The 23,793-nt window shown below is 44.8% G+C and overlaps 1 long non-coding RNA gene across 1 annotated transcript in view; it reads left to right on the forward strand.

Moving 5' to 3' along the window:
- The window catches only part of LOC140068920 (uncharacterized), a 35,882-nt gene extending 14,728 nt beyond the window's left edge, over positions 1 to 21,154 (forward strand). The window contains exon 2 of the long non-coding RNA XR_011848629.1: positions 20,912 to 21,154. This is a non-coding gene — a long non-coding RNA (uncharacterized lncRNA). The remainder of the gene's footprint in view (positions 1 to 20,911) is intronic.
- Positions 21,155 to 23,793: the final 2,639 nt, after the last annotated feature.

Here is a 23,793-nt window from a genome sequence, read left to right on the forward strand (position 1 = left end):
TTCATACACCCTTAGTAACTCTGTGCCGTACATGTACAGCGCTAAGCGTGAAGAGATGGGATAAGCCTTTGAGTTGCAGCACTCAAAACAACTTCCACATTTGATACATTGAGCATAAATTATGCATGCATAACACTACACTTGTATTTGAAAAAAAACTATTGGCTTACAGTATACACCAGTAACCAAATCACAAAGAACACAAACATATACAGCTTGGCTGCAGCAATGCATCACTTGGCATTAATCAAGCACAGACTATTCTACCCCAGAACACCCCGGGTAAGATGCAGGTAATGCTGAGTTGTGAAAACAGTTTGTTTGTAGAAATAATATTGGACATGGGCAAAAGTTTTGCTGGCCAGCAGAAGTAGAAAAGCAGAGAAACATATATTCACTATCCACCCCTAACAATGTGTTAGATTCATTTCATCCCCATCCCCAACTCACTGGTAACTTTCTAACTTTTTTTGTACTACCATAAACATAAAATACCATTTTGAATATTTCAGTGCACTACAGCAATAGCCATGAGTTCCTACCCACTTTTTGCTAGCACACTTGCATGTTTGCTTGTATGCTGTGATTTGGAGGAAGATTTTCCAAGGCTATAACCTGAATTAATAATCAGAAAGGTAGTGATAAGAGTACCCAAGCTTCAAAGTTTGGATCCGTACTGAATTTCATAGGTTCGGTCACCACAACTGAAACACACATTATTTGGTATCCAGGAAAATGCATGAAGCTGTCTGATTGACTGCAGAACCTGAAGCATGTATTGCTTTTTTTACCACTATGAGAATGACTAGCTCTGAACACCCATAGCGCCTTTAACCACTGTGACATCATTTATTTCTAATTAAATTTTTTATTATTTGTTTATTCTTTTATGTTATTTTATTATTTCAAATACTTTCCATAGCCCATTGTAGGCTGGGAAACTTCCTTGTTATTCCCACCATTTTTAGCACTTACTAGCCCCCTTTTACAGCCATTCTTGGTGTTAAAACCTCCATTTTCTATTATGTGGTTCATGTTTGGGTCAAAGTTCTGCCCAAAGTCTTTTTCCAGACCAAATTTTGTCAAATCATGGTAGCACTATTTTGCTTGGTGCATTTTCCTGAGCTTCTCCATGTTTTGGAGTTGTGAACATCAGACTAGTAACACAAATTGTTTGGAAGCATTATTATATTGATTTTTCTGACATTTAGAGGTAAGCTGAGACAATTTAGTGGTGTATCCTTCTATGACTGTTCACAGTCTGAACATACTCCCCATGGTGCTGACTAGAGATGGAAGAATCGATTCTAATGAAGTGAAATTAGTAACGAATTTCACCAAAAATTTGATTTGTCACAAAGCTGAAGTTTATGCTGATTCGTGGGAACAAAGTTCCCCCCTCCCTCTTTTTTCAGCTAAATGGGCGCGAGCACAACATGTTACATAGGGCAGAGAACTCTGGGAAGGAGAAAGGAACACCCTCGATGAGATCTGCAGACCTGTAAGCCAATCAGCGACCGGCAGGATTATGTGATGTCACACAGTCTCACAGGCCTATAAAACTGCCGGCCATTTGCAATCCCGGCATTTTACACTGCATGTGCTGCCTGTAGCGTCTAGCTGCTTCTACTGTACTGTGTAGTAGCGATTTTTGTTGCAATCCCAGGATATATATACCCGAAATAGCAGTTCTATTTAGTGATAAAATCGAATAGGAAGAAATCTGTTTCACATTGATGCATCTACAGTAGCGATTTGTGGACCAATCCCTGGTTGTTCTTAATGGGGGATCTGTATACCCCAAATTGCAGTTCTATTTAGTGACAAAATCAAATAGGAAGAAATCTGTTTGACTTTCATGCATCTGCAGTAGTGATTTGTGGGCCGATCCCTGGTTGTTCTTTAAGGGGGATCTGTATACCCCAAATAGCAGTTCTGTTTAATGACAAAATCAAATAGGAAGAAATCTGTTTCACATTCATACAGTGTCAGTTGTGGGGTATCTGTATAATGCAAATTGCCATACTTTTTTGGGGCTATAGTTTACAGCCAGATTTACGTGTGAAACCCACTTAGTTTATACAGTGATTTTCCCTGAAATTACAGTGTCAGTTGTGGGGTATCTGTATAACGCACATTGCCATCCCTTTTTGGGGCTATAGTTTACAGCCATATTTACGTGTGAAACCCATGAAGTTTATACAGTGATTTTCGCTGAAATTACAGTGTCAGTTGTTGGGTATCTGTATAACACAAATTGCCATAACTTTTTGTGGCTATAGTTTACAGCCAAATTTACGTGTCAAATCCACGTAGTTAATGCAGTGATTTTCGCTGAAATTATAGTGTCATTTGTGGGTTATCTGTATATTCCACTCATTGGAATTCCAGCCTCCATATGTTAAACCGCCTGTATGAACAGAGAAAAGCCATTAATGATTTTTTGATGATGCAATCAGACAGGAATACTCCCCTGTGTAATTTTGATGTCAGCCACTAGCAGCTCATGTGTGACACCTGCCGTTTCTTCAGGCCCTTTGAAGAGGCCACGTTATTTGTCAGTTGCCAGGACTGCGTGATGAATAACGTCATTCCACTGCTTCATGTCCGGGAACTCATGCTGCAAAATCTGTCTGGTCAGGGCACTATAGGAGTGGAGACTACATCTCATGGCCACATGGCTCTTGTGGGGACTGAACTGGAGGAGGACATTGGAGCACAAGCAGAGTCTGGTGCAATTTGTGGTTTTTCTACTCAGGAGACAGGAGAGGAGGAGCAGGAGCATCTGGAGGAGGTAGAAGACGAGGCCAATGACCCACAAGCACCGTGACAGTACACTATGGAGATAGAGGCTGGGAGTCCCTCAGAGTCACTTGCGCAGATGGCCTGCAGCATGCTGCTTTGCCTAACTAGTGACAACCGAATAGTCCACATCCACCATATGGATGACTTTTGGCTCTCCACCCTCTTGGACCCTTGCTACCGGTCAAAAATGGGTGACCTTTTTCCTGCTGCTGAGAGGGAGGAACAACTGGCATACTATTGAGAAATACTGAGCAAACAGTTGGCCGCTACCTATGTGCGCCACTGTCCATCCTGTCAGGTCTGACCTGGGAATTCCTGGCAGTCATTGCTCATGTACTACCGCCACGGCTGCTGTGGGGAACTGGGGGGGTAGGAGCAGTAGTAGTTCCATCAGCAGCAGCTTAAGTCTGTATTCCTTAATGAGCGATTTCCTTCACCTGCTTATTGAGGAGGGTAGCCGCAACCAGCAGCAGCAGGACATGAAGCAGACCATGTACCAGCAGGTGGTGGTCTACTTGGACAGCACTTTACCACCTTAGGTAGGTAGAGGATCCCATGGACTACTGGGCAGCCAAACTTGATGCATGGCAGCAACTTGCGGAGTTTGCTGTAGAGAAGCTGTCCTGCTTGGCCAGTAGTTTGGCATCAGAGTGGGGGTTCAGTGCAGCAGGGACCATCATTACCCCAAGGAGAACCCCCTTGTCCAACCGTAATGTGGAGAGACTGAACTTTGTTAAGATGAATCAGGCCTGGATAGGCCAGGATTTCAACTCACCAATGCCTAATGCATCAGATTAGATCAGCCATGACGCCTCCTCCAAACGTTGAGAAATGAGTCTGGGTTCTAACTACTGTACCTGTCTCATCCACTATTCTGATGCTGCCACCCGCCTGATGCCACACATCTGCTGCCAGTTGCTCCATCTGCCTCCTACCATCTTTACCAATGACTGGAATTGTCCGCCACCTCCACACTATATCATTGTGCCACCCAGTAGGCTCCTGCTGCTGCTGATGCCACCTCCACACTATATCATTGTGCCACTCTGTGGTCATCTGCTGCTGCTACTGATGCCACCTCCACACTATATCATTGTGCCACTCTGTTGGCTCCTGTTGCTGCTGCTACTGATGCCGGCTCCACACTATATCATTGTGCCACTCTGCAGGCTCCAGCTGCTGCTGATGCCACCTTCACAATATATCATTGTGCCACTCTGTGGGCTCCTGCTGCTGCTGCTAACGCCACCTCCACACTATATCATTGTGCCACTCTGTGGTCTTCTGCTGCTGCTACTGATGCCACCTCCACACTATATCATTGTGCCACTCTGTTGGCTCCTGCTGCTGCTGCTACTGATGCCGGCTTCACACTATATCATTGTGCCACTCTGCAGGCTCCAGCTGCTGCTGATGCCACCTTCACAATATATCATTGTGCCACTCTGTGGGCTCCTGCTGCTGCTGCTTACGCCACCTCCACACTATATCATTGTGCCACTCTGCAGGCTTCTGCTGCTGCTGATGCCACCTTCACACTATATTATTGTGCCACCCTGCAGGCTCCTTCTTCTACTGATGCCACCTTCACACTATATCCTTGTGCCACTCTGTGGGCTCCTGCTGCTGCTGTTGCTACTGAAGCCACCTCCACACTATATCATTGTGCCAGTCTGCGGGTTCATGCTGCTGCTACTGACTCCACCTCCACACTATATCTTTGTGCCACCCTGTGGGCTCCTGCTGCTGATGCCACCTTCACACTATATAATTGTGCCATACTGTGGACTCCTGCTGCTGCTGATGCCACCTCCACACAATATCATTGTACCACCCTGCGGGTTCCTGCTTCTGCTGATGCCACCTTCACACTATATCATTGTGCCACTCTGCGGGCTGCTGATGCCACCTTCACACTATATCCTTGTGCCACTCTGCAGGCTCCTGCTGCTGCTGTTGCTACTGACGCCACCTCCACACTATATCATTGTGCCACTCTGTGGGTTCCTGTTGCTGCTGCTGCTACTGACTCCACCTCCACACTATATCTTTGTGCCACCCTGTGGGCTCCTGCTGCTGATGCCACCTTCACACTATATAATTGTGCCACGCTGTGGGCTCCTGCTGCTGCTGATGCCACCTCCACACAATATCATTGTGCCTTCCTGCGGGCTCCTGCTTCTGCTGATGCCACCTCAACACTATATCATTGTGCCACCCTGCGGGCTCCTGCTGCTATAGATGCCACCTTCACACTATATAATTGTGCCACTCTGCAGGCTCCTGCTGCTATTGATGCCACCTCCACACTATATCATTGTGCTACTTTGTGGCCTCCTGTTGCTGCTGCTGATGCCACTTCCACACTCTATCATTGTGCCACACTGTGGCCAACCATGTTGCCGCCTCCTCCATACCTCTGACCTCATGCTGCTTCTGGTGCCACCTTTGCAGTTCTTTTTTGTCAAAGACCTGATATTTTCAGGAAAACTGTAATGTATTATGGACGTGGCGTCTCGAATCTACAAAATTTACATTTAATACTTTGAATTCAAATTCATTTCAATCTTTCGTTGTGCCACAATGTGGCCTCCTTTTCTGTGGGTTTTGTGGGCTCCTGCTGCTGCTGATGCCACCTCCCCACTCTATCATTGTGTCACCCTGTGGGCTCCTGCTGATACTGATGCCACCTCCACACTATATCATTGTGCCACTCTGTGGCTTTCCCTGTTGCTCCCACCATGTTGCTGCCACCTGTGGGCTCCTGCTGATGCTTCTTCTGCCGCCACTTCCACTTTCTTATCATTGTGCCACTTTGTGGCCTCCTGTTGCTGTTGCTGATGCCACCTCGACACTATATCATTATGCCACTCTGTGGCTTTCCATGTTGCTGCCACAATGTTGCTGCCACCTGTGGGCTCCTGCTGCTGCTTCTGCTGCCGCCACCACCACACGCTTATCATTGTGCCACTTTGTGGCCTACCATGTTTCCGCCACCTCCATAATTTGTCATTGTGCCACTCTGCAGCCTACTCATGCTGCAGCCAACTGAGCGATGTCTCCCTGGAGCGTCCTGTGATTTCCATAATGCTGCTTTCACCCTCCACCACTCTATGACGTTGCCACTGTTTTGTTTTACCCTTCATTTCATCTGTCAGAAGGATGAAAAGCTTCAGGATTGATAGCCAAAAGCAGGAGTGGATACAGAACACCGAGGACATGCAAGTATCCCATTTACTGCTCATCTCTATTCTGGATCAACTCTTGTTTGTTTTTGTCTTTAGCAATACTGATGGATTATTGACCAACTGAAAGAAGCTGTCAAGGACTATGTGAAGATAACGTATCACATCTCGCGGGAACTGCCCGCAAACTGCATGATGCCATGGTAATGCCAGACACAATTGGGGAGGCGTGCCCTTGGTACAAATCTAATCGCTTGTGCAAAATCTTGCAAAATTATTTATAAGGTCAGTGTAGGTAAGGATAAATAATGAGGACATGAATCTATATATGGTAGTGACAACCTAAATGAAAAGAGGGAAAACACAAGTGTTATGGTAAGTGAAAGTGCAAGTGACATGTAGTGATCAGGCACCCAGTGAACACACGTGACAAACCATGAAGGGGGATATATATTGTAAATGAAGTGAACAATTCATAGAGATGCATAAAAAAACACAATATAATTATTATTATGATGAACAGATTAGCATCTATTGATACACTCAAATATATATATGCAATAATATAAAGTGCATGAGTTGTATTGTAAACAACACAAAAGCTTACAACCAGACCAAAGGGCATCATAGATAAAATGCAGTAATGCCGATGGATAAAAATTTATAAATACGATAATCACAGCTCACACAAACATATAAACACGTATAAAACCAATAATACTATACATGTGTCGGGTCATGCACACGCTCAGGATCTGTATGATTGACAGGTTATTCCCTCCCCCCCTCCTACTCACACCACCCGGAACACAGAGGTTACCCCCATTTGTCATAGGGGTCTCTGTGCCTGTAATTGTATTCCACTATGGGTTTTGCTGCTGTAAATTTCTGCCAGCAGGGGTGAAATCTTCCTCATTTGTATTTATTTGTGTGGTTGTGTCAGGGATAATCTTTTTACATTATTCTCTACACCTGATTTAGTGTGCACTGTTTCCTTTCTCTTTGCTTTACTTGTTTTGTCTGCCGCCTTTTTTATGCCCCGTTGTGGGAATTTGACATATTTGTGTGTATAGTTTTCATTAAAGTATTTGTGTATTCATACATAAGGGACTTTTGTAGTGTTTTCATGCACTAAGTTTGTGTCTTTGTTTTTGAGAGGAAAGCACTTGACTAGTACCACTTTTTTATAGCCTATTTTCTGTAGCACTTTAATGACATGGAATTTTAGAATAAATCCCCTCATCAGACACAGTAACAATGGCCTGCACATCATAAGGCATAAAGGACTGTTTTCAAGAAGACCAATTGTGACTTTCAATGTCTTTCTGTATGTACAAATTTCATACTTCAGCATTAGAGATGAGCGAACATGCTCGTCCGAGCTTGATGCTCGGTCGAGCATTAGGGTACTCGAAACTGCTCGTTACTCGGACGAATACTTCGCCCGCTCGAGAAAATGGCAGCTCCCGCCGTTTTGCTTTTTGGCGGCCAGAAACAGAGCCAATCACAAGCCAGGAGACTCTGCACTCCACCCAGCATGACGTGGTACCCTTACACGTCGATAGCAGTGGTTGGCTGGCCAGATCAGGTGACCCTGGGATAGACTAGCCGCTGGCCGCGCTGCTCGGATCATTCTGTCTCTGGATGCCGCTAGGGAGAGAGCTGCTGCTGGTCAGGGACAGCGTTAGGGTGCTAGTAGATTACTGTTAGGCAGGAGTGATTCAACAAGAACCCAACAGCCCTTCTTAGGGCTACAATAACGTTCTACTTTTTTTATTTTAATTTGCATCTATTACCATTTTGTGAGGAATTAGCAGGGGGACTTGCTACCGTTGTGTTTAGCTCTTAGTGGCACACATATCCATAGCAAAGGCCGAAGTGGGAAAATTCAGTAGGGGTTGGATTTCTATTAGGCACTAACTCAGTGTCATCTCATCTGGCATAGTAGTGTGCTTCCTTTGATACTTGGCTAGAAAATAGCCATAGGAGAATACAAATAGCTTCTTGAAGCCTACAGTAGCGTTCTATATATTTGATTTCTGGTTGATCTGCTGGTGGCTTTAGTTTCTGCAGTGCATGTACTTGCCAATTCTGAGCAATTTGTAGTGAGACTTGCGACCGCTGTGTTCTGCGCTTAGTGGCGCACATATCCATAGCAAAGGCTGAAGTGGGAAAATTCAGTAGGGGTTGGATTTCTATTAGGCACTAACTCAGTGTCATTTCATCTGGCATAGTAGTGTGCTTCCTTTGATACTTGGCTAGAAAATAGCCATAGGAGAATACAAATAGCTTCTTGAAGCCTACAGTAGCGTTCTATATATTTGATTTCTGGTTGATCTGCTGGTGGCTGTAGTTTCTGCAGTGCATGTACTTGCCAATTCTGAGCAATTTGTAGTGAGACTTGCGACCGCTGTGTTCTGCGCTTAGTGGCGCACATATCCATAGCAAAGGCTGAAGTGGGAAAATTCAGTAGGGGTTGGATTTCTATTAGGCACTAACTCAGTGTCATCTCATCTGGCATAGTAGTGTGCTTCCTTTGATACTTGGCTAGAAAATAGCCATAGGAGAATACAAATAGCTTCTTGAAGCCTACAGTAGCGTTCTATATATTTGATTTCTGGTTGATCTGCTGGTGGCTGTAGTTTCTGCAGTGCATGTACTTGCCAATTCTGAGCAATTTGTAGTGAGACTTGCGACCGCTGTGTTCTGCGCTTAGTGGCGCACATATCCATAGCAAAGGCTGAAGTGGGAAAATTCAGTAGGGGTTGGATTTCTATTAGGCACTAACTCAGTGTCATCTCATCTGGCATAGTAGTGTGCTTCCTTTGATACTTGGCTAGAAAATAGCCATAGGAGAATACAAATAGCTTCTTGAAGCCTACAGTAGCGTTCTATATATTTGATTTCTGGTTGATCTGCTGGTGGCTGTAGTTTCTGCAGTGCATGTACTTGCCAATTCTGAGCAATTTGTAGTGAGACTTGCGACCGCTGTGTTCTGCGCTTAGTGGCGCACATATCCATAGCAAAGGCCGAAGTGGGAAAATTCAGTAGGGGTTGGATTTCTATTAGGCAATAACTCAGTGTCATCTCATCTGGCATAGTAGTGTGCTTCCTTTGATACTTGGCTAGAAAATAGCCATAGGAGAATACAAATAGCTTCTTGAAGCCTACAGTAGCGTTCTATATATTTGATTTCTGGTTGATCTGCTGGTGGCTGTAGTTTCTGCAGTGCATGTACTTGCCAATTCTGAGCAATTTGTAGTGAGACTTGCGACCGCTGTGTTCTGCGCTTAGTGGCGCACATATCCATAGCAAAGGCTGAAGTGGGAAAATTCAGTAGGGGTTGGATTTCTATTAGGCACTAACTCAGTGTCATCTCATCTGGCATAGTAGTGTGCTTCCTTTGATACTTGGCTAGAAAATAGCCATAGCAATAGGATAGGATTGTTTGTTTCTAAAAACTCAAAAAAAAACAAAAAACACAAAAAAAAACAAAAAACACAAAAAAACACAAAAAAAAAAAAAAAAAAGTAAAAAAAAAAAAAAAGTTATAACTCTCATTTTAAAAATGTTTAACCCCAGGGCTAGGGGTAGAGGACGAGGGCGGGGACGTGGGCGTCCAACTACTGCAGGGGTCAGAGGCCGTGGTCCTGGGCGGGGTGAGACACCACCTGCTGATGAGGGAGCAGGGGAACGCCGCAGAGCTACACTCCCTAGGTTCATGTCTGAAGTTACTGGGACTCGTGGTAGAGCACTGTTGAGGCCAGAACAGTGCGAACAGGTGATGTCGTGGATTGCTGACAATGCTTCGAGCAATTTGTCCACCACCAGTCAGTCTTCCACGCAGTCCACCCATGTCACCGAAATCCCCACTCCTCCAGCTCCTGCACCTCAGCCTCCTCCCCCCCAGTCTGCCCCCTCCCAGGAAAATTTGCCATTTGAACCGGCATACTCTGAGGAACTGTTTTCTGGACCCTTCCCACAGTCACAAACCACTTGTCCGGTTGCTGCTGAGCAATTTTCCGATGCCCAGGTTTTCCACCAGTCACAGTCTGTGGGTGATGATGACCTTCTTGACGTAGTGGAAGTGTGTAAAGAGGTGTCCGACGATGAGGAGACACGGTTGTCAGACAGTGGGGAAGTTGTTGTCAGGGCAGGAAGTCCGAGGGGGGAGCAGACTGAGGGATCGGAGGATGATGAGGTGACAGACCCAAGCTGGGTTGAGAGGCCGGGTGAACACAGTGCTTCTGAGACGGAGGAGAGTCCTCGACCTGAACAGGTTGGAAGAGGCAGTGGTGGGGCCAGACGGAGAGGCAGGGCCAGAGCTGGTGCATCAGCGCCACTGTCAACTAGTGAAGCTCCCGTGGTGAGGGCTCTTGCGGCGAGGGCTAGATCTTCAGAAGTGTGGAGGTTCTTTAAGGAAACACCGGATGACCGACGGACTGTGGTGTGCAACATTTGCCAAACCAGGCTCAGCAGGGGTTCCACCACTACTAGCTTAACTACCACCAGTATGCGCAGGCATATGAATGCTAAGCACCCCACTCAGTGGCAACAAGCCCGTTCACCTCCGGCCGTGCACACCACTGCTCCTTCCCCTGTGTCAGCTGCTAGTCAGCCCCCTGCCCAGGACCCTGGCACAAAAACCCCATCGTCGCCTCCACGATCCTCCACAGCATCCACCAGCGTTCAGCTCTCCATACCCCAGACGCTGGAGCGGAAACGCAAATATAGTGCAACCCACCCGCACGCCCAAGCCCTTAATGTGCACATCTCCAGATTGCTTAGCCTGGAGATGCTGCCCTATAGGCTAGTAGAGACCGAGGCCTTTCGCAACCTCATGGCGGCGGCCGCCCCTCGGTATTCGGTCCCCAGCCGCCACTACTTTTCCCGATGTGCCGTCCCAGCCCTGCACCAGCACGTGTCAGACAACATCATCCGTGCCCTGACCAACGCCGTTTCTGACAAGGTCCACCTGACCACGGACACGTGGACGAGTGCTGCCGGGCAGGGCCACTATATTTCGCTGACGGCACATTGGGTTAACTTGGTGGAGGCTGGGACCGAGTCTGACCCTGGGGCTGCTCATATACTGCCGACGCCGAGGATTGCGGGGCCTACCTCGGTCCAGGTGTTTCAGGCCTACTATGCCTCCTCCTCCTCCCACCCCTCCTCCACCTCCTCCTCCGAACTACCATCCGTGGGCACGGCGCCATCAGTCGGTAGCTCTAGGCACAGCAGCAGTGCCGTCGCTAAGCGACAGCAGGCGGTGCTCAAACTGCTGAGCCTAGGCGACAAAAGGCACACCGCCCAAGAGCTATTACAGGGCATCACGGCGCAGACTGATCTGTGGCTGGCACCGCTGAACCTCAAGCCGGGAATGGTTGTGTGTGACAACGGCCGTAACCTGGTGGCGGCTCTGCAACTCGGCAGACTGACACATGTGCCATGCCTGGCCCATGTGTTAAATCTGATAGTGCAGCGTTTCCTCAAGACATACCCCAATCTGTCTGATTTGCTCACGAAGGTGCGCCGCATCTGTGCGCATTTCAGGAAGTCCAGCCCAGATGCTGCCACTCTCAGGGCAGCGCAGCGCCGCCTCCAACTGCCCGCTCACCGACTGTTGTGCGACGTGCCCACGAGGTGGAATTCAACACTGACCATGTTATCCAGAGTTTACCAGCAGCGCAGAGCGATTGTAGACTGCCAGATGTCAACTTCCACCAGAACTGGTAGTCAGGTCAGTCAGCTTCCTCAAGTCTACAATGAGGAGTGGACGTGGATGTCTGATATCTGTCAGGTGCTGAGTAACTTTGAGGAGTCAACACAGATGGTCAGTGGCGATGCCGCCATCATCAGCCTCACCATCCCGCTGCTTGGCCTGTTGAAAAACTCTCTGGTCAGCATGAAGTCGGAAGCTTTGCGCTCGTCACAAGAGACGGGGGAAGAATATTCCCTTGTTGATAGCCAAAGCACCCTGAGGTCTGTTTCTCAGCGCATATCGGAGGAGGTGGAGGTGGAGGAGGATGAGGAGGAAGAGGAGGAGAATGTTGGCGAGACACAAGAGGGGACCATTGTTGAGTCCTTCACTGTTCAGCGTGTATGGGCAGAAGAAGAGGAGTTGGAGGAGTTGGAGGAGGAGGAAATGGACAGTCAGGCCAGTGAGGGGAGTGAATTCTTACGCGTTGGTACTCTGGCGCATATGGCAGATTTCATGCTAGGCTGCCTATCCCGTGACCCTCGCGTTCAAAGAATTTATTCCAGCACCGATTACTGGGTGTTCACTCTCCTGGACCCACGGTACAAGCAAAATCTTTCCACTCTCATCCCTGCAGAGGAAAGGAGTGTGAGAATGCATGAATACCAGCAGGCCCTGGTGCACAAGCTGAAACAGTATTTCCCTTCTGACAGCGCTAGCGGCAGAGTGCGTAGTTCTGCGGGACAAGTAGCGAGGGAGAGTAGGCGAGCAGGCAGCTTGTCCAGCACTGGCAAGGGTACGCTTTACAAGGCTTTTGCCAGCTTTATGTCACCCCAGCAAGACACTGTCACCTGTCCCCAGTCTCGGCAGAGTAGGGCTGATCTTTACAGAAAGATGGTGAGGGAGTACGTAGCTGACCATACCATCGTCCTAAATGATCACACAGCTCCCTACAACTACTGGGTTTCAAAGCTGGACATGTGGCACGAACTGGCGCTGTACGCCTTGGAGGTTCTTGCCTGCCCTGCCGCTAGCGTCTTGTCCGAGCGGGTTTTCAGTGCAGCTGGTGGCATCATCACCGATAAGCGTACACGCCTGTCGACTGACAGCGCTGACAGGCTGACGCTTATTAAAATGAATAAAGGCTGGATTTCTCAGAATTTCCAATCTCCACCAGGTGAAGGAAGCTCAACCTGAATAATTGATCCACTCCTCCTCCTCATTTTCCTCCTTCTCCTCCTCTTTGTACAGTAAAGCAGAGGAAAATGGCTATTTTTTGACAGGGCCCACTGGCTCTTGCTATAGTACTTCATGCATTTAATTTTTCTGGAGGGCCACCTACCCGGTCCTCTGTTTGAAACAATTTTTGTGAGTGCCACATACAGGCACTCAATCTATTCCATTTTTCTGGAGGGCCACCTACCCGGTCCTCTGTTTTAAAAAATTTTGGGGACTGCCACATACAGGCACTCAATCTATTCCATTTTACTGCAGGGCCACCTACCTGCTCCTCTGGTTTGAACAATTTTTGGGACTGCCACATACAGGCACTCAATCTATTCCATTTTACTGGAGGGCCACCTACCTGCTCCTCTGGTTTGAAACATTTTTGGGACTGCCACATACAGGCACTCAATCTATTCCATTTTACTGCAGGGCCACCTACCTGCTCCTCTGGTTTGAACAATTTTTGGGACTGCCACATACAGGCACTCAATCTATTCCATTTTACTGCAGGGCCACCTACCTGCTCCTCTGGTTTGAACAATTTTTGGGACTGCCACATACAGGCACTCAATCTATTCCATTTTACTGGAGGGCCACCTACCTGCTCCTCTGGTTTGAAACATTTTTGGGACTGCCACATACAGGCACTCAATCTATTCCATTTTACTGCAGGGCCACCTACCTGCTCCTCTGGTTTGAAGAATTTTTGGGACTGCCACATACAGGCACTCAATCTATTCCATTTTACTGCAGGGCCACCTACCTGCTCCTCTGGTTTGAAACATTTTTGGGACTGCCACATACAGGCACTCAATCTATTCCATTTTACTGGAGGGCCACCTACCTGCTCCTCTGGTTTGAAAAATGTTTGGGACTGCCACATACAGGCACTATCCAAATTAAATTGTCTCCATAGCAGCCTCCACACGTTGTCTCCATTGCTACCTCCAAAAGTCGTCCATATAGCTGCCTCCATACATCGTCCCTTTATCAAACGAGGTGTGTCAGGCAGAAATTTGGGTTGTTTTCATGGATTCCACATCAAAGTTGTTAACTTTGTCGCCACCCTGCTGTGTTATCCACAAAATATACTGGCAAACTTTTACCATTTAGGGATATTATTTCAGCGCTTCTTGCGCATCTGTTTACATTCCCCTCACCCGGCATATCCTAAACTTATAAGAACGCTACTACACTTGATCTTATACAAAAGGTTCTTAGAAGTGCTGTTTGGGGAGTAGCCTAGAGACAGGGGCTTGGATTGGCGAAAGCTCGCCTGGCAGCAGAGCGCCAGCTCCATGCGCATCATGCGCTTCTTGCGCATCTGTTTACATTCCCCTCACCCGCCATATCCCAAACTTATAAGAACGCTACTACACTTAACTTGGTGCAGGCTGGGACCGAGTCTGACCCTGGGGCTGCTCATATACTGGCGACGCAGAGAATTGCGGGGCCTACCTCGGTCCAGGTCTCAAAGGCCTACTATACCTCCTCCCACCCCTCCTCCACCTCCTCCTCCTCCGAATTACTATCCGTGGGCATGGCGCCATCAGTCGGTAGCTCTAGGCACAGCAGCAGTGCCGTCGCTAAGCGACAGCAGGCGGTGCTCAAACTGCTGAGCCTAGGCGATAAAAGGCACACCGCCCAAGAGCTATTACAGGGCATTCCACATCAAAGTTGTTAACTTTGTCGCCACCCTGCTGTGTAATCCACAAAATATACTGGCAAACTTTTACCATTTAGGGATATTATTTCAGCGCTTCTTGCGCATCTGTTTACATTCCCCTCACCCGGCATATCCTAAACTTATAAGAACGCTACTACACTTGATCTTATACAAAAGGTTCTTAGAAGTGCTGTTTGGGGAGTAGCCTAGAAACAGGGGCTTGGATTGGCGAAAGCTCGCCTGGCTGCAGAGCGCCAGCTCCATCACAAGATCCAACTAACATAGTTGCAGCACCTTTAATCTACTACTAGTTCACTGCCTCCATAATAATAATAATCTTTATTTATATAGCGTCAACATATTCTGCAGCGCTTTACAAATCATAGGAAACAAATACAAATGTAATGTAACAGAGCACAACATTTGTATGGAACAACAGGAGTGAGGTCCCTGCTCGCCAGAGCTTACGGTTTATGAAGATGATGGGGTAACACGAGGTAAAAGAATATTTAATGGTCAAGCCATTCTTCTTAGGGAATAGAACAAAATATAATAAATGGATTTGCTGTCGCTTGAACCACTCAGCCGTCATCTTATATACCAGGTCCAGGGTGAATGGGACTGCAGAGAAGTCTGGTGCCTGTTGGTTGCTGGATAACAGATGGGAGGACGACACAGGACGGGTTAGTAGAAGAGTTAAAACTTCATGCAGTTAATGAGTGTTATAGGCTTGCCTAAAGAAATGGGTTTTAAGAGCACGTTTGAAACTTTGGAGGTTAGGTATTAGTCTGATAGTCCGGGGCAGAGCATTCCATAGAATTGGTGCAGCTCTAGAGAAGTCTTGTAGACGCGAGTGGGAGGTCCGCACTAGGGTAGAGGTTAATCTAAGATCACTGGCGGATCTAAGAGCACGGGTTGGGCGATAGACTGAGATAAGAGAGGAGAGGTAGGGGGGTGCAGCATTATACAGAGCTTTATGGATGAGGGTTATTATTATTTTAAACTGTATTCGAAAGGAGACTGGCAGCCAGTGCAGCGACTGGCATGAACTGTAAGCATACATGGTCCCCTTATCAAACGAGCTGTGTCAGGCAGAATTTTGGGTTGTTTTCATGGCTTCCACAACAAACTTGTTAACTTTGTCGCCACCCTGCTGTGTAATCCACAAAATATACTTGCAAACTTTTATCATGTACCGATATTATTTGAGCGCTTCTTGCTCACCTCCTTTGGTTCCTCTCTGCCACCCATTGGTTTGAAGCCTGAGTCCATTTAGGGTATGTCGCCATGACACTCTCTAGCCTGCTGCCGCTGCCTCTGCATGCCGTCCCCTATAGTGTCAGGGTCAATTATTAGATGTTTTAGATGCTATCTAGCTTCATTCTGTCACTCTGTCATGGCCATGCTGTTGCCCATAATTTTGGCATAATGGTGCGATTAAGCAGCCTCAGAGGCATCCATGCATGCTGCCCCTGCTGTTTCCTGTCCATTTCCGTGGTGTTTCCATCCTTTTCTGAGGTTCCCAGGTGTTTGGCCAAGCTTCCCTGTGCAGAGCCTTGGTCCCCTTGAAAAATGCTCGAGTCTCCCATTGACTTCAATGGGGTTCGTTATTCGAGACGAGCACTCGAGCATCGGGAAAAGTTCGTCTCGAATAACGAGTACCCGAGCATTTTAGTGTTCGCTCATCTCTATTCAGCATGTGAACATTTGTTAACCACATCTACATGGAGGTTTAAATTATGACTGAACCTTATCATTTGTATGGGACAACCAAGATTATTACAGCAGTAAAATAAATTGAGCTTGTTCTGTATTTGCATTTTAATGAGGTCAGTAAAACCATCAGATACTTTAATTGCAATTTGTTTCCGAACTCTCTGGCAAGGAATGGGTCAACCTATGAACCAGACATCTTAATGAATAAAGTAACATTTAAGGTGCGGAACTGATGATTTTTATAGCTTGTGATTTATGTATTTTGCATGTGAATATCAGAAGCTTTAGATCTTTCCAGATGTTAGAAAATGCTTTCATCGTTGTAAAACAGAGCACTATAGATGTTTTGAGTAATAAATATAGTCAAAAGATGGGAAAATTAAACCGGAAGAAAAACGATGTTTTTAGAGTAGGGAATAATAATAATAATACTAGAAACTTTATCTACACTGTCTAAGGTTAAAGGGAATCTATCATTTGTTTTCATGCATTGTGAACCAAACATACCTTGATAATGCTGTAGCAACACTGATGTAGAAATACATCTTGTTTAATCCCTGAATTGAGTGGTTTTGCTGAAAAAAACTATTATAAATGATGATAATGAGGCTCTGTCATTTCTGTGCCTGGCTGCAGCTCTTCTCTTCTTAACTTGAGATGAGCGAACATACTCGTCAGAGCTTCATACTCGATCGAGCATTAGCGTACTCGAAACTGCTCGTTGCTCGGGCGAATATTTCACCAGCTCGAGAAAATGGCATCTCCTGCCGTTTTGATTTTGAGCCAATCACAAGCCAGGAGACTCTGCAGTACACCCAGCATGACGTGGTACACTTACACGTCGATAGCAGTGGTTGGCTGGCCAGATCAGGTGACCCTGGAATAGCCTAGCCCCTGCCCGCGCTTCTCGGATCATTCTCTGTCTGGATGCCGCTAGGGAGAGAGCTGCTGCTGGTCAGGGATAGCGTTAGGGTGTTCTATTAGATTAGTGTTAGGCAGGAGTGATTCTACAAGAACCCAATAGCCCTTGTTAGGGCTACAATAGCGTTATTTTTTTTTTATTATTTGCTTGTGGCTGGGTTGCTGCCGATTTATTTTTTCTTCAAAAGTGAAAGTGAAAGTCACAGCACAAAATCCTTTTGTATGCTGTCAGTGGTGCAAATGCAATTTCATGTACCTTAGTCTGCCTGCTACTGTTTAGCAATCTAGTCTCCAGAAATCCCAATCCACACAATAGTTCACAATTTGAGATGAGCGAGTATACTGCTCAGTCGAGTATTAGCATACTCGGACCGGCTCGTTACTTGGACGAGTATCTGGCCGGCTCGAATTCGAACATTAAATTAATAAGATAGTGAAGAACAGTGTTTACACTGTTCTTCAACACATAACACATGTTTCCAGATGTTTTAATTGTAAGAATACATTAAAAAAACCACTATTCTTAGATTACTTAGATTCTTAGGTGTTCACGCGTGTCTCCCGCTAAGTTCGGAGATGTGCGCCGAACATCAGCAATGTAAATAATAGTGTTATTTGAATGTGTTCTGCACTTAAATGCTCGTGTTTTCACTGTTTTCATTCTATTCTTCACATTGCTGATGTTAGCGCGTATCTCCGAACCAAGCGGGAGACATGAGCGAACATCTGCAAAGTGAAGAATAGAATGAAAACAGTGCAAACAGTGAAAACACAAGCATTTAAGTGCAGAACACATTCAAATAACACTATTCTTCACATTGCTGATGTGCGCGCACATCTCCAACATTATCGGAAAACTTGAGCTAACATCTGCAAAGTCAAGAATAGAATAAAAACAGTTAAAACAGTGAAAAACAGTTAAAGAACACATTGAAAAAACACTATTCTTCACCTCCTGTCCATTTCCGTGATGTTTCCATCATTTTCTGAGGTTTCCAGGTTTTTGGCCAAGCTTGGTCCCCTTGAAAAATGCTCGAGTCTCCCATTGACTTCAATGGGGTTTGTTATTCGAAACGAGTACTCGAGCATTGGAAAACTCGAATAACAAGCACTGAAGCATTTTAGTGCTTGCTCACCTCTACTCTTAACCTTATTATGCACTGCTTCAGAGAATGATGTAATCACTGTTTTGTCCGTGACAGGCAGGAGTAATCAATTTTTGCACAATCCCCCAGCTGCTGTATATTTTTTCATCCAGCCCAGGTTGATCTTCTGTCTGGGCTGTTCATGAAGCTCTGTGTAATGTGCTTATGAATGGCGGCACCCAGCTTTCCCAGGGTCCTGAATGTTCATCAGTGTAGCTACAGAATTCTCAAGGTATGTTTGATTCACAATACATGTAAACAAATTTTAGATTTCCTTTAACCCTCTAAAGACCTGGCCGGCCCTTTTTTGTTTCCTCATTTCCATTTTTCACCCCCCACCATCAAAAATCTATAACTTTTTTATTTTACATGTAAAGAGCTATGTGACGGCTTGTTTTCTGGGTCACAAATTGCAATTTCTAGTGATGGTGTTTAATATTCCATGTCATGAACTGGGAAGCATAAAAAAATTCCAAATGCAGTGAAATTGGTTAAAAAAACACATTTGCACCATTTTCTAGTGGGCCTGGATTTTACGGCTTTGACTGTGTACCCCAAATGACATGTCTTCTTTATTCTTTGGGTTGGTATGATCAGGGCGATACCAAATTTGTATAGGTTTTATAATGTTTTCATACATTTACAAAAATTAAAACCTCCTGTACAAAATTGTTTTTTTAGATTTTTCCATCTTCTGGTGCTCATCTTTTGCAACTTTTGATGAAGTTGTCAATGCTATTATTTTTAGGACACGACCTTCTGATCACTTTTTATTGAATTTTTTTATATTTTTCAAAATTTTTTAATTTGAACGGTATTTTCCATTACGGGGTTAAAAATCCATATTATATTTTGTGATATGCAGAAAAGACTTACCGCCAATGGAGAGAGCTCAGCACCCGCAGCCGACCCGTGATGTGCTATTAGGTTACAAGTCGTTTAAAGGTCGAAGAGGCTTTTTATGAGCTTCTGAAGGTTGGGCAGAGGATCAAATAGTTAAAGGGTGTTTGACCGTTTTCATAAAATACGAAGAATATGTTTACAAAAGGTAAACTATAGTAAAAATAAGGCTAAATTCACACTACTGTTAGGATTTCTGTTTATTTACCTCCGTCACAAAAAGATAACGGATGGTAAGTAAATGGTAATATAACTGAACCTAGCATATGACAGTGTCCGTTATAGTAAGAGACAATTAGTTTTAGTTTCAATACAATGAGCTAAAGCTTCTATATCCATGTAAGTATGGAAGAATAACAGATGACTGTCTAACACATGACAGCGGATGACATTAAAAATTGCATTGATTTTAATGGGATTTATAATAGATCGGTTAAATCATTTTTTTCCTTTTTTTAAAGGAAACCTACCACTGCTCGCATGATAAAATCATGCGAGCAGACCACTTGGTAGGCTATTTAATACTGATGCCGGCACATAATTTAGTTAGGCACGGCGATCGTTAGTTTAGCTAAAAAAATGTTTTACTTACATATGAAAATAGCCCTCCGGTGCTACCCTACGTCATCTTCGGAAGGGAGATGCCTTCCGATCTTTAATTATTCCCGCCTCCTTCATTGTAGCCGGCCTCCTTCAGGTGCCAAGAGCCGTGACGTCACCAAGCTCTCGCCATCTATCGTGCATGTGCAGATACTAATTCTCACACAGCCGGACAGCAATAGGTGCCGAGAGCTTGGTGACGTCACGGCTCTCGGCACCTGAAGGAGGCCGGCTACAATGCCGAGAAATGGAAATTTGAACAGTAGTGTCAACTGAGCCTAAGATGTACTGTAATAAATCTCTGAATTGGCCCTTTCTGCACTAGACTTGATCCTTGGGTTTTGATGGAGCAAGATTCTACAGATCTCCTCGCTAAAGCACCCCTGGTGCAGCATGTATTGGTGTGATCCTGAATATTCTTCCGTTTGCCTGACTTTGCCCAGATGTCTTTTTTGGAATCTGTTTGTCTGTCTTACTGTTCTGTGTATTTATCCATGGTAGGGACCATCTCAACCAATGATTGGCATTACTTAAGTCACCAGGAACATCAAGCTATACTTTAAAATAGGACCAGTGCAGGATTACATTATCCTTTTAATAGCAAATTCAAAGATTAGGTCATCTTCTGATTGTAGAAACCAATTAAATAAAATAAATAAATAAAACAAAATAATAATATCAATAATAATAATTTAAAAAATAATTAAAAACAAACAACTTTTATTTCATTATTACTATTATTATTATTAGCATATTCATTATATTATTACTGTAAGTAGTGTCGTAGTTATTACTGACAGGGTATTGTATTTGTTGTTATTATTATCATTATTATTACCACTCTTAGCATTATTAGTAGTCAGTTCTGCCATCTTTTCAGTTAGCAGAGTTGATGGAGCATAGGTATATAGTTAATTAAGATCGAATAATTAATTCCTATAATTTCCTTAGCTCTTTCAAGCAGTTATGTTTTCATAATACAAAATCAGTTTATTTTAATAACAGATCATGTGACATTTTTAACTGTTTCATTCCACTGTGCTTCCAGCTGTCGAGAAGCGGAGCAGTCAATTGCTGATGAACTGCGTTGATGACGGCCTAGAGCATTTCAGCTGGAAGTCGCAGTGAGATTCCTGGACGCACGCTTTGATGTTTTAAACTGATACAAGACATGATTAAGAAAGGTCTAATCTCAAAGTTCTCTCTTTTTTCTGCTGCAGGCGTACTATGGAAATGAGTCATTACTAAATAATATCTGTGGAAAATCAAAATAAATTAAACAATTACGGCATAGCAGATTTCTTTCAGCTTTCATTTGGAGCTAATTAAGTACAGGAACAACATGGTGTGGGGAATGGGAAGGCGTCAAAGTTTTGTTCCACTAGACAGTCCACTGGTTGGATGTAGCACTTCACTTATGTCTCTGCTGCTATGGTGCACATCATTTTCTGAAAAAAATTGGTTCAATTGACTGCACACTACATCTCAAGATGATTTTTATGAGTACATCTCATACCCAAATACTCCCATTACTAAGTCATACACCTTGAGACTGACAGAGAAAATAAATGATCAAGAGGTCCCCCACAAAATCTTTATTTTAGTTTTCTGAAATGCTGACTCAAAAATTGCTTTGACATTGACAGTTTGTGTGACAGCATCTCAATTTTGTGTCTCGGAATTTGTATTGATGCTTTATTGCATTCTTGTCATTAAAGGAAACCTACCACCACAAATCTACCTATAAAGGTAGATCGGGTGGTAGGTGAATCAATGGGACGTGAGGATAGCCCTTTTAAGGGCTAATCCTCACGTCCCCGCACTGTTTTATAAACTTTTATTACCCTAATATGTTAATTTACTTATGTGGCTACTGGGGCGTGGAGTAGCCGCATCTGAGGTTACACGAGGCGGCTACTCCACGCCCCGGTAGCCACATTACCCCTCCTACTCACCATGTTCGGCGCGCAGCTGCTCGTAGCTGCGCGCCCTCGTCCGCCGATCCTGACGTCTGCGCATGCGCAGAACAGCAGGCCCGCGCCTGCGCGGTCACTGCTCTGAAGCCGGGGCTGCGCAGGCGCGGGCCTGCTGTTCTGCGCATGCGCAGACGTCAGGATCGGCGGACGAGGGCGCGCAGCTACGAGCAGCTGCGCGCCGAACATGGTGAGTAGGAGGGGTAATGTGGCTACCGGGGCGCGGAGTAGCCGCCTCGTGTAACCTCAGATGCGGCTACTCCACGCCCCAGTAGCCGCATAAGTAAATTAACATATTAGGGTAATAAAAGTTTATAAAACAGTGCGGGGACGTGAGGATTAGCCCTTAAAAGGGCTATCCTCACGTCCCATTGATTCACCTACCACCCGATCTACCTTTATAGGTAGATTTGTGGTGGTAGGTGCCCTTTAATAATATACTGTATACATACTGTATGCATATAGTATTATGAATTGCTAATTGCAAAAGTGTTGAGGAAGCAGGAGTAAGATGAGACAGTGTAACAGTCTTTAAAACCAAATCACAGAGTGAAGAACCCTTAGGCTCGGTGCCCGGATCTTTGAGTAAGTGTCCCTGGTTTATGATGCTTGGTTTTAATAGTGGATTTCCTTTCAGTTAAAGGGATACTACTTTTCAAAATAATATGTTTTTGATAATTTTGATAACTTTTACTGATAATTCAATATTTCTGTATAATCTATTTTAATGATTTTTTTTATTTCCAGCATAGTTAAGACCTCTGTTTGCTACATTGAACTACCATTTACCCCAATGCCTCATATACACACATACTGCACATACACACCCAATACCCCAGATTCTAAGTCCCCTGACGACACTATGGCTGATAATCATGTATACATACTAGTTACCTCTTGGAGAGTGCACGTCACAAGTCAGTGCCTCCCTCTCATCATCCTTAACTCAAAGCATCCTTCTGCAGTCTACAAAATCTCTGACCCTCAAAATCCTCATATCCTCAAATTAACCAAAAACCAGTTGTAAATAAAACCGACACTATACCAAGTGTGAGAAGAGTGAAGACCAATAAAATGGAAAATAGAGTCTAATAAAGACAAATAGGAGCTGGACTCTCAGACATGTTTTTTGCCCTGCTTCCTCTGGGGGCAATGACTGTCTGCTGAGCTATTAGTCCACCAATCCAGAGAAGTGCATTTAGCTGTATAAATCATTTAAGCTTGTGACTACACCTAATGCAACAGACCCAGTCATAATTAATACTAAGAACCCAATTGATGGTAGTTACCGGCCGGTAACACGCGGTGTGCATGTGCTGGTTGGCTGCTGTACCTTGTCACGTGGTGATCACTCTGTCCTCAGATGAGCTTCTGAGGCATTGCCTACATAACCAAGATAAAATTGGAGCACAAGCCACTAGTAACCTGCAGCAATGTGACCTCTTCCTATCAACACTACTAGCATTTGGGAGAATTTAGGAAGTCTCACAGGACAAACCCTTTAAATACTGATTCATGTTGCTGCACTTCTAAAAGTGGCTAATATCTGGATAATTTATGTACATTTCAAAAACTACATACAGACATATTCTATACAGCATGTCTCTACCTTATAAGGGTTAAAGATTTGTCATGAACTAGTAACATATTCACATGTATGTTATTGTATTGTTAAAGGTATTAGGCCACAGTACAGTATATTGTACCATATATAGTGGACTAGATTGAAGACAAGAATTTACATTACAAAAAGTGAAGGTAAAATGAATTCATGCAGATATATTCTATACAGTGTGTTTGTTCCCCTCGAAGGTCACAGATGTGACGTGCACTAATTACACCTGCTCAAATAAGGTTGAAATATTATTTGCTTTTCCTTGCACCTTCCTGACACAATCCTCTATCCTCTTTGAGTGACAGGTCTAGGGAGCTCAGGGGGCAAGAGGATTGTTGGATT

This window comes from Engystomops pustulosus, chromosome 7 (assembly GCF_040894005.1).
Source record: "Engystomops pustulosus chromosome 7, aEngPut4.maternal, whole genome shotgun sequence".
Classification (NCBI taxonomy): Eukaryota; Metazoa; Chordata; class Amphibia; order Anura; family Leptodactylidae; genus Engystomops; species Engystomops pustulosus.